Consider the following 11,914-nt stretch of genomic DNA (forward strand, 5'->3'; position numbering starts at 1 on the left):
GACACAGCAATGGCAAACCTGAGCTGAGGCCTCCACATGGAACATTTTTAAATATCTGTGTATCACATAATATTGATAATTATAGGAATTTATGACTACAGATGCTTCAAGTCATGAAGACATTTTAAATGTCATCAAATCGTAGTGTGCCAATTGAGAAAACACAAGATATTTATTTTTGAACTTCGTTACACAACATATCTTGGTCACAATCCTATATGCTAAACTAATTTACCGACTTTTCGACTTTTCAGATAAGCATCACCGTGCCAGTATTTTTTTTTTTTAATCTATTTTCAGCTCTATTACACAATTTGAATTTCCAGCTTATATATATGTACAAAACTAGAAACAACAGAATGACAAAAAGAATAGTTTTTAAACACCTTGATGTTGCTGGATGATATGCGCCATTATCAGAAAACACTACCCACATCACCCTTTTTTTTTTTTTTTTTTTTTTAATTACTTAAGTCGTTCCTCCTGTTCATTGTGTATTTGTCTCTTTTGGTAAGAATTTCTTATTTGTAAATGGCTATAAGAATATATTGCACCAATTCCTGCCTCCTGAAACTCCTTCATTCAGGCATTTGAGTTGTTTTTTTTTTTTTTTTTTTTTTTTTTTTACTTCACTGTGGAAGGTTCCCCCAACCTTTGCTTTCCTGCAGACGATGTCTTGTTGGAAAATCGAGCCTGTGACTCAGCTTGGGCCATGTGAAACATTGCTGTCTGAACAGTATATGAGGATATGCAATACCGCGCTGGCAGAGCGAGCTGGCAGCCTCCACGCACTACAGTCACACTGCAGCAGTGTTAGAGCGGCACATCAACCCATTGGCCTTTAAGTAGTGAAAAAAAAAAAAAAAAAAAAAGCCGCTGCATTGTTTAGCTTGAGGGATGTACATTGTACACCTCCAGCAGCAATGACGTTCATCATCACAGCATCCATATGGTTGGCCTATATTTCGGCCGGTGCCCTCTAATATATACGGCCCCTTTGGGAATTCAATTCCACCATAATCGTGATGTTTGGATTCCCCCCTACATACCACACTACCTCCCCTCATCCTTTTTTTTATTATTATTATTGTCACCTCAGGGGCCAGATTTGGCCCCACTGGCTCTCAGACCTTTCTGAGTCAGACATCCCTGGGGACCACACAGCTACATCTCATACTATTCACTGTAATGTACAGTGTGTGACATTTTCTGTGACGTTTCAGTCTGTTCGCCTTCGTGTTTGAGTCAGACCTCATACGCACATGGCTTAAACAAACCCAATTTCCAATGTATGAAGTCCTCTTAGTGCATTTTGTCATGACCCTCTCGGGGGAAAGCTCTCGGCGTGGACATCAGAGTGGCCCAGAGGGCGAATGCCCTGTAATTATACTACAATACCCAGAGGGACATGGGGCCAGCTCATTAATGCCACAGCACTGATGGACCGTTGGTGATTGCCATTGTGGGGAGGTGGAGGTTTGGGAGGAGGGGGAGCTGAGGCTACACCTAGTAGATGCTGAGATGGCATTTTCACTGGAGCTTAATGTGTTATATATCAGCAGCGCCACACATGTTCGCTTTCACACTAATTCTTCAGTTTGCTGCTCCCATATGATGAGTGCATTAGGCCCTAGAGGATGTGATGGACGCTCTTCTCTATAATTTACATCCTTTTTAAGAAACAAGGGGTGAGATTAGATGTATATTAAAATATAGTGGTAAGGCTACTGGAAAACACCATTAATGGAAGCGGTGCATGGAATTTTAATGACAAGTTTTAAAATATCAGGTCAAATTTATCAAAGATCAAGTGTCCAGGCCCTCCAATGATATAGCGTTGCTTTCCTACAATATTGGACTACTGATGGACGGTTCAAAAAAGTTTAAAAATTCAAGCAGCAGAGCCAGAAATAATATCAGTTTTATTCTACTTGACCCGCTTCTTTCTCTCTCGCTCAACACCATTTTCTAAAGTCAAAGCCAACGCTGAGAAAAAGCAAAAGAAAACTACTGACGTGCCAAATTATTGTCCATCTCCGCAGTGAATGACCCAGGTTTACCGTGTGCCTCGGAAAGGAGTGCTGTTTTCTTTTGGGTTTACCCCAAGGTGCATTCAGTATCAACGAGTGACAAATCCTAAAAAATCTTATTCTGTTTTATTCTATACATGGACAAAATTCGGCATTTTCAGAGCGACATAGCCGCAGTAACAGCAACATGTCAGTGAAGGATGAATAGCTGCTCTGTGATGGAACATACATGTGCGTGCACACATGGCACAAACCCCCCACACAAAAACGCACACAAGCACACAGACACACACACACACACACGCTCACTCATGCAGCAGGGCAGCCTATTTTAAGACTGATCCACAATTCATGCGGTTGTCAATCACCAGCCAGGCTGCCTCCTTCTACTGCTGTAACAATACATCAGGACACAAAGAGCCAAACACTTGTTACCACTCTCGCTGAGGATCCTGTAGCTTTCTGCCTTACCATCCCTCGGTCCTCTCATCCTTTTCATCGCTCCTTTGCAACTCCTCTTCCACTTCCTCTCCTCCTCCTCTGTTCGCAGTGTATTCTGTGGCTACTGAGATTTTTCCATCCTCAAAGTAACTGAATGCCCTAATTCAAGTGATGAGCATGAGTTTGTGAATGTGCTTTGAGTCAACCGCCCACCTAAAACACATACACACGCGCACAAACACAGAGACAAGCTGTGTAAGACACACGTGAGTGGTATTACTTATTGTGTGACTGATTGCCTGTTTTTTTTTTTTTTGCACCACTGAGTGCACATTGTGCAGTGTGTTTTTCTAATAACTCCACAAAGGCACTTGTGCGTCAGTTGTGGTTTCAAAAAGTGTGAATGTAATTGGGGTGGGTCTCTTGTTCACTGATGGTGGCAGTGGTACATGCACACATACAAGGCTTTCAGCGTGGAATAAAGAGAAACAATCCCTGGAGGACTCTGGAAAAGGTGGAAGATGAGGATGCACAGCGGTGAGACGAGGGTGGAGCAGTGTGCGGGGTTGGGGGTGGGTTGGGGGTGGGTTAAGGTGGGTGGGTGGGGTCAGGAGTCAGAGCAGATGGCAGACCGCACCACCCCTCCCCCTTCTCCTTCCCTCTAATCTTTCTCTCCTCAACCCCCTTACTCGTCCTCCCCAAAGGCAGCTCAGCAGGTTATAGAGAAGGGGCAATTAACAACAGAGCAGGGAGGAGGTCCCTCGTGCACCCACCCATCTCCACCCAAGTGTGTCCGTATATGCATGTGTCATGGAGGACCACTCCATCAAGCTGCCGCCCCTCCCATCCCCAGGGAGTTAAAGTGTGCGCACACTCTTACTCCACCTCCTGTGTTCACTGCTCCATCAGTGATGCCAGAGACAGGTGCAAAGAGGCTCCACAACTGTCAATCAAAAAAGCCCCCACTTTTAAATACAGACACAGTCACAAATTTGGAAAAATGTATGTGTGGCTGGAACATAATACTGATGCAAATGTGCATGCACTCACGTTAGGGCATGATCCAAACCAAAAAGGTCTCTCACAGCAGACACACAGACACAGAGCACCAACCAAAAGGCAATCAACTTATCAAATTTGAGATTCACAAGGTTAATGCTGACGTAGAATTTCCAGGCTTCAAAACGACCAACAATAACCCCGCGATCTTAGCAATCATGTTCAAAAGCAGTCTCTTCCACCTTGCTTCCCTCCCTCCCTTTTTTCCTCCTAATTTCTTCCCCTCTTTGCCTCCCTCCCTTCTTCTTCCCCTATCCCACCTCCTCCCCTCCCAGTGGCACGGCCTGTCATGTACAGCCTATGATTAGAATAATAAGACTAATTAAATCCATATCGCCGAGGCTCTCAGGCACAGCAGTATGTGTGTGTATGTGTGTATGCCTGCCCAGTCCTCTGCTACTGTTGCCTCCCGCTCAAACCAGGCTCCACACATGACAGTGGGTTACTGTGGAAAGCCCTTTCAAACATAAACAAACCATTTGAAATGCTCAGCTGTTGAACAGAGTTCTTTGGCCTTCACAAACAGGCAGCATGTATAGACTTTCCATTTAAGGCTGCGTCCAAGAGTGAGAGACTCTTAAAAGAGCCAAGAGAGGGAACAGTAACACTGTGTATAAATAGGGAGAAAGAGAGAGAGAGAGCGGTTAAAGCCAGGAGAGAGAATAGTAATATTATGTATCTACAGAAAGTGAGGCAGACTGAAAGCTAAGAGAATAATGACACAGTGTATAAACACAGTGAAGACAGTGAGAGAGACAGAGAGAGAGACAGAGAGAGAGACAGGCACCAGGGATGGAAAGTACATAAAAGTGGTAAGCCTGGTTGTAGTCCACCTGATTTTTATCATAAGGCAGGGCCGGAAACTACCTCTGTTTTCAATGCCTGCTGTGAGCAGACGTCACGACACGTCACCTTTTGGGGGTACCTCTGTGCGCTTACACACACACAAGTCCAAAAACATGACCATCTTTAACAATTCAAAAACACAACAAAACAAACTATTTATTATTTGCACATCCTCTTCAAATAGTTGCATGTGGACTCGTAATGTCCTGGTGACTACCTGAAGTCTCTCCAGGCCTGACTCACTGTACCTTCTTTTCCTTTGTGGAGCGGTTTAATTAAAACTGAATGCTAAGGCCCAGGTGATATGGCAGCTTCATTCTCTGTTCTTGTAAACCCTTTAAATATGCTTACAAAAACAAAAAGAAAAACCATACAGGTCAAAGTTCACGTCAGAAATACTATGGTGATCCAATGAGTGAACTCAAGTGGACTGATCTCAGACTTTGCCTCATTAAAAGTTTTTACACGAAATACTGATCAGTTTATAAACACAATGCTTTGGCTTCAATGGAAGCTTCAGAGTTGCTTAAATGCTAATCAATGAGAAGAAACCGTTCAGTTTTGTAAATATATTACATTGACAGGTGCTCTATCGCATATTTTTCTCACATAAATCATGTGAATACTTCTTTCAGCGCTGACGGCGATGCAGACGCACAGCAACAGACGGGGAGACGCACTTGAAGCCCGGGTTACAGAGAGCTCTTTCTGCTGAAACAGAAAAGCTCCCCTTTCCCTCTATCTGCCCCTTGTTCCCTGTTCACGAGCGTTTACCTTTTCTATTAGCCATGTGGTACTGACGGGGGCAACTCAGGGGATCCCCTACCTGATATAAGGCACACACACATGCACACATACACACACACACACACATACAGTGGAGTTCTGTCAGTGTTGCAGACTGTCTGTCTCCTTGTCAATCCAGTGGTGACTCTAACTAGGTGTAATGGCCAGCCTGTGGTTAGCAACTCTATGGGCCTATTCAGAAGCACCCCCCCCCCACTCCACACACACACACACACACACACACACACACACACACAAACACACACAGACACCACACACGTACACACACTGTTTACAGTGGTGTATTTGGACTGAGCTGCTAATTGAAACATATTTCTTTTTCCATCCAAAAGAGTAAAGGGCATCCCTATTTTCCCAGTGTGAAGGTGTGGCGTATGAGTCCCTGTGTGTGTGTGTGTTCTTGTGTGTGTGTGTGTGTTTTCTTGTGGAATAATTCAACTGCAGGGCCCGCCATGGCTCAGAGCCAAGAGTATTACCATACAAATCCAAGCGGCACTGCCCCGACATTCTCAGCCAAGTTATTTGGGGTATACTGCACTCAGTGACACACAATCACACACACATGCACAACACAGGTAGAAATTCAACTAATATTTCTACCAACTAATTTTTTTTTTTTTAACTATAGATGGCCAGAAACTTAAAATGCATTATGAAATTTTTCCTAGCGAGTAAACATTTATGCATTGGCTCATAGTTATTCCCAGAGCTGTATGCATAACAGGCCCCGACCTGTGAAGCTTACTGTATACACTTGGCAGAAACTTGGAAAACATTGCATAACTTGAAGGAGAAAATATAACATGAATATATACATATATGATCACCTGTGAATATCTTTAAGAACAGACTCTGCTTCATTGGGGAGTTAGTGTGTCAAGCTTTTTTTCTAAAATCAAATTTGGATTTTTTTTGGGAGGAGCAATGGCTTTCACGCAACTATCTCACACAACAAGAGAAATCTTTTGAACAATACAATTTATGAAAAGTAGGTGCATTAAATGCAACTGCAAAAGCTACCACTGATAGGAAACATGCAAACCTAGCTTAGCATGTTTATGTTCCCGTCAGTTTAAATAGCTCCCAGGTGGTCTTCTTCCCATTTGTGTTGGATTTTCTCTGGTATTATCATTATTATCAGGCTACTGACAATGGACACCAGTGCGATGCACAGAGTGCTCTCAATTATTTGAACCATACTGAGCATGCAGACAAACGGCAGCGAAGTAGACAGCACTACATGGGGGGCATCTTTTGATAATTTGAAACCTCTTTTTGGCATGAAAACTTGTGTCACCGGGCGGACGCCACCATAAACAAATATGAATCAAAGCAAACAGCAGCTGCTGTTTTTTGTGACTGGTTAACAGCCGTTTAACAACCCCTTTGATACTCTGATGCGCCACACTTTTGAAGACAATGGGCATTTGACAGCTGTTGGTTCCTTTGACATGGTATGGCAGCTTTACTACCTCCAGTGGATTGGGATTGTGGGCATCTGCTCGCCGCTATGTGTTGCCATTGCTTGAGTTACTTGAATTGTTAGGCATCTCCTACTGAGTGCCTTCTCTATGATCAAAGATGGTTTGTTATTTTGACACAGTAGCCCCAGGACTTAGCACTATGTAGGGCCATTCTGCACCTCCAGATTTATGTCCGGTGCCAATGCAGAAAGTAAAGCGCCCTTTATTTAGGGAATCTGATAGCAAAGAAGGGAAGGTTGTTTGACAGCTTTCTTTTGTTTTTCTGTTTTGTAGAATTGTCCAGTGATGACTCTGGCTTATATAGTTACCTTTCAGGATTCATAATACTTTCAAATGATTGAACTCTAAGCTTTCAAAAGATAGCAGTAGTATTATTTTTGATTTGTTTGACGTTTGCTTTTGATCACACACTGTACGAAAACTCATTTCTCTCTGAGTAGAATAGTCTGCAAATGCCTTCAGAAAAGCCTCCGGTCTTTATGTGGGTACCATTACTGATACTCTTGAGGAGGGAGTGCTGTACTGTCGGTGCTTGCACTAGGTAAGACAAATGCGGTGAAGATAATGGGACCAGAGCCTGAATGCTTTAACGAAGAACAGCAAGCGATGTCTCATTAAAAAGACGGTAACATTAACTGAATTGATCTTCAATTTGGGGAAAAAAAAGAAACAAAACTGCAAGCCCATGACATTTGAAACGGGGCCTTTTTTTTTCTGGAAATTAAATTGAAACTTCATCTACTGAAGGAGCATGATAGCCCACTTAATCCAATGGGCAATTTAGAGAGGAAAATAAAAGTGTTATCTGGCAGTGGCCAAGAACAACCATCAGTTATTTTTAACCAAGCAGAGCCTATTTTTTTTTTCCCCTTTGTAAATGAAGATTCTCCATTAAAAGTAATTGCACAGTGTACATGTCCTGATCTGTCTCAATGTGCTATTACAACATGTGTATCCGTCTTTCCTCATGCCTCAACCATCTTTTAGCTTTTTAGTGTTGACTAATAACCATTGGGGTCACTTGAGGAGAAATGTGAATGATTCCTTCTTCTACTCTTTCACCCTCAAACAGCTCCAATCACCCTCCTCTGGCTACGAAAGCTCCTCTTTTCTATCTCACGCAGAGACCTGGTCATTTACAATAGCCTCCAGTTCCATTCTAAGTGGATTTAAATGGATAAAAGGGAAAGTCAAGCAATGCAAAGCTATTAAAAGGCTTCTGTGGGTCACTCCGGCTACATGTGTTTTCCAACTCACTTTCATCATGTCAGATGGATTTGAAGAGATCCGCCTGAGAAGGTGTGTGTATTCTCTGCAGTGCCCAGGGGGTGAGATAAGAGGAATATGGACAGTGATTTTTTTTACTAAGGAGAGTGAAATTAAATATTTTCCCCCCTCCCGTGAGGCTAAAGGGAGTCTTGATTTGTATGGAAATCAGCTGCGAGGGGAGGCTGTCCTCAGATGGGAGGTCAGCACATGTGAATATTTGAAACGAGTTATGTATACGTTCAAGCTCTGCAGAGGGAAGGTCATTTCTCACAACTGCAGCTATTAAAAGCGCCAGTTTCACTTCTTACAATTTCTCGATTTAGCTTTCAACAGAATCAAGGTTGTGCTCTTTGTGAATCAAATGCAGCCTTGGCAGAGGAATGTTTGATGCAAATAATCAATGAAAGGCAACATTAAAAGACTCAGCTGTGTCCTTCACAGCCACCATAGAAGAACTGGTGATCTCGTGAATTCTGCCCGCCCACAGAGACCACAGGGACATAAAAGCTACAGCAGTGAGAGACATTTTTGTACCTAGTATCAATAAACAGTACGTTAATATTCTAGTGACACACAGCTTTAAGAATTTAGAAAAATCTTATTCATTGTTCGAAAGAAAGTTATGGATTAGAGAGAGCCATACAACAACTTGGAAATTTGCTCTCTTGTTATTCTTATAGGCACACACTAAACTATTTTGGTCCACCAAACCTGCACAGATATCATCATAGATTTCTCTGAGTGTTCCTCCTCTCTCAGCTGAAACAATCATCTGGATGGGATCATCAAAACAATGTGACCAAATGTAATTTCCATTTCATGTAATAAATAAATGTTATGGACCAGTTCCTCAAAATAAGTTGCCTAGTTTCCATTTGTCTGTGTAAATGATCATACACAATGTGGTGTCTCCACATACACAAGGAGAAGCTGCGAAGAATGAATGAGAGGTTGTCAGACATCATCGGAAATAGTCACAGTCACATTTTCCTTTTTCTGTTACACAGATAATCGGTGCTACGGCCACTAATGAGACCAGGTGATATGTGATATGTGATGTGTGACTTGTCATTGCGTGTGGATTCATGAAGTCCACCTACCCTCACCAGGATATGAACACAGTGTGAGAGCATATACATTCAGCATTTGTCTCTCAACCTTTCTCTTACGCAACAAAAGGAGCCATCTGTAGCCTTTGTCTTAGTTTGGGGATAAGCTGAAGACAATCCTGCTCTCTCAGGACTGATCTACAGTTGGGCCGGCATCCTAGTAATCCTATTAGAAGTGGATGAGTTCTTCAGACCTAACCAGGGGTATGGAAGGCAGATAAACTAACAACGAGCCACACAAGAGTTCCACTCTATTAGGAGACACCAAGCTTTTGTGAGAGCTACTGGTTATGAATACCTCTTTGAAACCCTGGGAGAAACATTCATTGTTTCAAAGCTGCACCAATAAACCTTTTTTATGTTAACACTGGGTCATTTTACTGTGTGTAATGTGGAAAACGGAGAAAATTATCACCTTGAGTTCTTCTAGGCTGTGTACACCGTTTCGATGTCTTCTGGATCACTGCTTTGGTTTTACTGCAGCCAACCTCGATGTTTTGGTTCTCATCAAACTCATTCAGAAGTCAGAATTCAGTGCCACCAAAGGGCGACCAGGCCATGCGAGCAATTTTTTGTTATTACACTGCAGGCAATAAATATCTGACAGGTCTTTGAAAATAACTGCAAATAAATGCACGTGCAAATTAAAAGCAGGAAGCAGACATTCAAGATATGAACCCCCAAATTTAAAGCAGCATGTGTTTTGAAAAGAAAAGACAGATTTTTACAATCCCCACTTGAACCATTCATGAAATATGTTTAGAAACATACTGAAGTATATGTCTTATTAATGTTCCATCTTTAGGATAATACCTGAGCTTCATACTTCACACTTTGAAAATTGTGGTTTTAAATCACTTTCCTTAAAAATTCATTCATTAATTAAAGTTTGTTTTGTTTTTGTTTTTTTAAATGATGGGGTTTTTAGTATTTCTAAACTGAAGAAAAAGAAGCTATTTTCCTATTACTAATGATGGGTTATTAAAACCAACAAACTTTCCCAAAGCTTGTCAAATATTTGTGGATATATGGGCACATTTGGGTAAAACTGCATAATTTCTGGAAAGGCCTTTTCAAATGTTCGGGCACATGATCAGGGTGAAAGAGGTTGTTCCGTCTGAAAACAAAGGCAGCAAACCCCGCAAAAGGCTCACTTTTGACAGCTGTGTGTGAGGGAGTGTGTTTATGGGAAAAGAGCACTATGGGCGCGTGTATGTGTGTGGGTGAGCACGTGCCCGTGCGTGCACGTCTGTTATTGTTTTGACCTGACCTTGGCGTCACCTGATTCTTGTTGTCTATGCACAGAGTTTCTGTCACATGCTGCTCCTCATGCACGGTCTCTCTTGACCTTACCTCCCTCCCTCTCTCTTTCTCAAACACACACACCCTGGGGCTTCACCTGCTGACTGTAAGCAGGGAGGCTGAGCGAAGAAGATGAGAAAATCATAATAGTGGAATTAATAACAAATAGCTGGGGCTGAAGGCAGGGTGGTTGTTCTGGGAACAGACTGGACTGGTATGATCCTCCTGAAGAAATATTTACCACACAGTAGGACCAAAGCCATCTCACACACGCTCTTAGAAGCTTTCATGTTCATCGTGGCATATTTTCACTTTTAAGCGGAAAATAACATTTAAGGGACTAGCGCATGTGCGTGGTCTTACACTGTGCACCCTGTGTTCCCTTTTTCTTTCTCTCTCTCTGCTGTACTGCTGCAGCTGCAGCTGTGTTGTTCCAAGTTTTACATCTCTTTTAGTTTTTAAATTTGTAGTTTGACACTGATTTACTTTCTTCCAAAGAATAAAGTGAGAGAGTATTTGGCGTATTAAACATAAATGTAAGTTTAGATAGTTAACTTCAGCATAAAGACAGCTCACTCTTCAAAGAGAATGTATGTTGAAATATTCCTGAAGATATAAATTCCTGTTTCTGGAAGTGGAAGTGTACTGTTTACCATTCACCAAACAAAGTCTTAAAGTTTGTTATTTCAATGTCAAATGTGTCTGTGCTCAAACCTCTGTATCTGCATTAACATTAATATGAATGCATAAGATAGACTTTCATACTATGCAAGACTAAAATGACATGTGGCAGTTATGAATAATCACAAATATAAATAAATAAATAATAACAGAAGAGCATGGTTGGAGCTGCAGCTCGTCTCTCATGCCAGTGGTTGTGCTTCTTAGAGCCCTTTCACGTGTCAGAGGTTTGGGGTTTCCCAATTTTTCCATATGCATTTCAGTCTTTCCACAACCTGCCACTACTACTCCCAAAGTTTTCCTTGCAATTGTGTTGGAAGAATAGCACCCTCATTTTTATTTATTTATTTATTTTTTACTTTTGCATCCCTGCCGAGTGTTAAAGAGAACTGACATTTTCTCGTCAATCTGTTAACTTGCAGCTAAAGCTAGCTGCCAATTAGCTTATCTTAAATTATAATAAACACCGTTAAGGGAAACGAATTAAAGCTAATATGTCTAATTAAACAGTACAAAAAAAGAAAAAAAAAAGGAAGTGTCAAAATGGCAGTGGAGGGATATGCGACAGATTACTTCCAGGCAAGGAGCATTGTCGAGTTTCGTCATCAGCCTGACAGTGAGAAGAAAATATAAGAAAGCAAAAACAATTTTCTTCTTACCATTAAGAAGAGCAAACATTGCATAATAAAAATCAGTGCCTCATCTAAAGTTTGTCACAAAAGTAAATCAGCATGAATCACTGATGTTAAAATGTCTCCCTACTTGAACCTCATGGACACAAACCAGACAGAACGATGCAAATATTAATACAATGTGTTTCATCGCCAAAACAAGATTAGAGCTGCATCTTCAAAAGGTATGATGAGGAAAACCATTCGCTGCTATG

The sequence above is a fragment of the Echeneis naucrates genome, chromosome 23, assembly GCF_900963305.1.
Source record: "Echeneis naucrates chromosome 23, fEcheNa1.1, whole genome shotgun sequence".
Classification (NCBI taxonomy): Eukaryota; Metazoa; Chordata; class Actinopteri; order Carangiformes; family Echeneidae; genus Echeneis; species Echeneis naucrates.